The 4,710-nt window shown below is 41.2% G+C and overlaps 1 long non-coding RNA gene across 1 annotated transcript; it reads left to right on the forward strand.

The window, feature by feature from the left end:
* Positions 1-1,645: 1,645 nt before the first annotated feature.
* On the forward strand, positions 1,646-4,144 carry LOC139028489 (uncharacterized). Its single transcript, XR_011480693.1, has 2 exons — positions 1,646-2,496; positions 3,361-4,144. It is a non-coding gene; the product is annotated as an uncharacterized lncRNA (long non-coding RNA).
* Positions 4,145-4,710: the final 566 nt, after the last annotated feature.

Genomic DNA, 4,710 nt, shown 5'->3' on the forward strand with positions numbered 1-4,710 from the left:
GGATGCCTTATTTAATGAAAGGGGTTGCAGTCTGCCGTGAAGCGTTCATCCATGTATACGGGTAAGAGTCTAGCTACAGTTTCAGATATTATATGTTTCTAATGTTATCAGAAAGTTGTTTTTATTGCAAGTTAAAGCTTACTGTTAGCTAGATATCTAACGTTAGGTGGCTGGCTCACTAGCTAAAATTACATGTATGATCTGTGTGGTAATATTATCTCAGCAAGCCATTAGCATTGCCATTTATAGCCTAATGTTAACTAGCTAACATTGAACCTATTTGGTTAACTTTAGCTAGCTATGACAATCGGTTTGTATTGCTAGTACTCTATGGATTGGGATTATGGTTAATTCTTTAGCTATCTAGGTAGCTAACAAACTTTTGTACATCGCTGTTCTGTACAATTGACCTTATTTTAGCGCCCAAAAAACGTAATACTTCCAGGTCAACTGTAATATGAATACCATTATAAAGCACAATTGCTCCCCTTTTCAGCAAAATCAATGACCTTCATGCTGCCCGTCTCTGCATGATTGAAGAAGGCAATGAGCTCCTTTGGGTCTTTTTAAAAATGGCGGGTGGGGAAGCYAAACCTACTGCGTGATAGTGAAAGGGGGAGACATGCTGTGTGGGGAAACTGCTTTTTTTCACCCAATCTGTCCAATTTATCACCTKTAAAATGTAAATAAAACACTATAAAGAGTTTATACAATGTGTCATTGCATACATATTTGAAGGTTTGTGTCAAATTTGAATTGGATTTTTAGAAAGGCGCTAACGTTATCTTCAGAAGTAAACAGCGGCTGTCACGACATTTGAGAGTCATGATGGCTTGCCGTGATGACGCAAAAAATGAATGCATTCAGTTGTACAATTGACTAGGTTTCCCCCTTACCCATTACCCTGTCCCTTTCTTGTTTTTAATCTGCGAGAGAAGCGCTACACCTGGTGGAAAGAGGCTGTACCACACAGAACGAGTTGCATAATGCGCGCCGTACATTACGTCATGACACGTCACAATTTAACATACAGCGTCAGAGGAGTCAGGTTRTTTCAAACTTTTCTCTAGTACTATCGGGCCATTACCATGGCAATCAACGCTTAAATAGAAACGTAGTTCACACCCCAGATGTTGATGCAACACAATCGACTAGAGTCCTATTAGTTTTAATTGCAGCCTCGTTTGAATGCTGCGGTTGCGCAAATATGTACAGAATGGGGTTAGTCACCATTACATGTCTAAACAAAAGACCCCAAGTTAAAGCGTACTGTTTGATAGCTAGCTGACGTTAGGTGGCTGACTCACTAGCTAACATTACGTGCATGACTTGTGTAGTAATATTATTTCAGAAAGCCATTTGCATTGCTAGTTCAAGCCTCATTTGAACTAGCTAACATTGAACCTATTTGGTTAACTTTAGCTAYCTATGACAATTGGTTTGTATTGCTAGTACTCTATGAATTAGGATTATMGTTKATTGTTTAGCTAGCTAGCTAGCTACATGTTTAAACAAAAGACTCCACTTCGCCAGATGATTACATGACCCATCAAGTTAGCCAGGTGTGTCTGACGGTGATTACTGCCAACTATTGTATAATAATGCTAAAATACATGTATCTGGAATTTGTCTTTCAGCATCAGTAGAACACGCCTGACTCTCTTCCARCAGTCATAAAAGGAGAATGGTCTAATGCCTCCCATCAAAAAGAGAGCTGGCTCAAGCAAGGTGTTGTGAAGGACAGCACTGTGACAGGGGTCAACATCCCACAGCTGGTTGGACTGGAGGATGGTACGGTGCTGGTGGAAAGCTATGGCTGGCAACAACACCTGACTCCGTACTTCAGGTTGCGGCCACAGATCAAGCAGTACCAGCACTTGTTGGGGATTTTCCAGTACCTTGAGAATTTTCCAGTAGATATACTGTTTTCTTAGAAGTAGTAAGCAGAATCAATATAGGGTTAACCATTAGACATGTGCAAGCAGAATGTAAGCAGAATCCATGTGAATGTGCACAGCTGGATCAATACAGGCCTAACCATTTTGGGTCATGCCTGGTCTTGTGAAGGRCATTGGACATACACATTAGTTAATCATTTATAGGCACCATAAGACATGCACCTGTATTAGAAACATATATATGTATTTTTTTTGTTGTATTATCACTATGGTTTCGCCACCAATATAATCTATGCCCTGAAGTCTGTGCCAATGAGAGGAGGGGAAACCAGTTAAGATGGGTGTAGTTAAGTTAGAAGCAAGGCAAAGAAATAATGGTGGCAGAAGGCCAAAGGGTATTAATCATTTACATAAAGAGGAGTTACTATGTATGTTATGTAAGGATGAAARTGTATAAAAGGGGTGTGCTGAGACTGGGAAAGGCAGATGATTCATGGACCAGCTTGGCTTTGTTACTTTGTAATAAAGTCTATTTGAATTCACAAGTTCCGGTATCTGAGAAATATTATTGGACCAATATTTCCACGACACACTTCAGGTGAATATAATTTTAATTTCATTGTATGAGGTTATTCTTCTTATRTAAACTTGYGAGGTGTCATATATGCATATATTCATATGCATAGTGTCATATATGCATATATTCATATGCATAGCTCATATATCAAGCACATATATTGAGCATCATTTGGTGACTTTAGTGCCCTTGGGCTGCTTAAGAGCCTGCCTGCAACCATATGATTAACACTTGCACAACACACCCCATGACTAGACATGAAACTACTGTTGCTCAAAACACAGTTCCCCAATAACACAAAGAGCATTCTAGTCTCAGCAGATTCTAATCGCACAAACAAACATAGAACTCCAAACTCATCTGATTGACTCAAGTCATTGCACACACTCCCTCTAATCAGGAAACCCTAACCCCAGTTCCCCTTATTTCACTGCTCTTTGACACACATACATTTCATCGCATGAACACACACACCTCACCCCCCTCTCCTACTGGTCGGGTGCCAAGAGCAGAGGACTCTGCTGTGCACCAATGGGGCCCCTGTTCTGGCTAGAGCAGGCCCGCCTCCAACTCTTCACCGACCAGTCAGAAGAGCAGAACTACCAGAATCAACCAACATCATATTGTGTATAAAACCTAATGCACGCTCTGTTTTAGGGGCTCGCTTCCGACGGTTCCCTATGAGCTAGACGAACGAGTCRGTYCACGCTTTGTCAGATATCTTTACCTCTGAATAAACTGCCTTTACTATATACCTTATCCACCTCGTCCCAGCGTCTCAACTTGGTCTCATTTCTCTAGTAACGATTCATCAACAGAGGTAAATTGATGTTATGCAAGATTGTAATGTCTTCTCAATTTTTGGGGTTATTTCCTGTTTTACAGCTTCGATGCTCTGGAGCCTGGTGTTGTTGTCGCCAATGAGCGTTCGGAATCAGTCGGGACCAGGTTTCAGCTGCTGCGCAACACTGACATCCTTCCTCCCATAGATGGTCTGCCTGTACAAGCACCACCTGGACTGGACACAGCTAGACAAACTTATCTTTTTGAGAAGATCAGGGAGTTTTGCGACACAGAGGCTATGGACATCACATGTTCTGCACCAAAGTAAATGGCAGGACAGGAACAGGCTCGCCAAATATAGATTCCCATGCATGATTCGGACGGACCAGTTCATCACTGGGGGGTGAGTTCCTGGTCATCAGCACTATCTGCAGTGCCTCTATTCACATGACTCTCTCCTAACACACATGCCATACATTGCTGCTACTATTTTTTTCCCCTGCTGCTCAGCCACTTTACCCCTTATTGTATGCATATAACTACCTGATCTATCACCAGTATCTGTCACGCCCTGACCTTAGAGATCCTTTTTATGTCTCTATTTTGGTGGTCAGGGCGTGAGTTGGGGTGGGCATTCTATGTTTTTGTTCTATGTTTTCTATTTCTATGTGTTTGGCCGGGTGTGGTTCTCAATCAGAGGCAGCTGTCTATCGTTGTCTCTGATTGAGAACCATACWTAGGTAGCCTTTTCCCACCTGTGTTTTGTGGGTAGTTGTTTTCTGTTTTGTGTCTGCACCAGACAGAACTGTTTCGCTTTRGTTCTCCTGTTTGTTGTTTTTGTTCGATTTGGTTTTGTTGGATTAAATCATGAACACTTTAAACGCTGCACCTTGGTCCACTCTTCCTTCAGCCCACGAGAACCGTTACAGTATCACTGATATGGTTATTGATATTGTTCTTGTACATACTGTATTTTATGTAGTTCTTTCTCTACTGGCATTGACACTTGTTCTTTAAAAAAATATATTTTATGTGGACATTTTCTGTTTACCTGGAATTTCTCCTTATTGCTACTACTTTTACAATTTTTTGTCTTAATTTTTACTACACTACTCTCTGTTTAGCACGTGACCTCACATGTGAATCCTAAAGAGATGGGTGGGGCTGGCGTTTGAGGGTGTGAACAATGCTGAATGGTTGTAGACAAAGAAGAGCTCTCCAGTAGGTGTACCAAACATTCAAGGGCCATTTTCTCAGAAGTGGAGTTACAAGTTTATCAAAGCAGAATTACTTTCCCATTGTTCCTCAAATGCAGTGTATGATATACCAGTTTGTAGCTCTATGTCTCTGGATAAAAGAAATGTAAAAAACACAATTTCAAATTTTGCTATATAAGACTGAATCAAGGCGGTCGGTCACGCTTTGTGGACTTCACCGGAAAGATGTGTTGCT

The sequence above is a fragment of the Salvelinus sp. IW2-2015 genome, linkage group LG13 (genome assembly GCF_002910315.2).
Source record: "Salvelinus sp. IW2-2015 linkage group LG13, ASM291031v2, whole genome shotgun sequence".
In the NCBI taxonomy this organism is placed as follows: Eukaryota; Metazoa; Chordata; class Actinopteri; order Salmoniformes; family Salmonidae; genus Salvelinus; species Salvelinus sp. IW2-2015.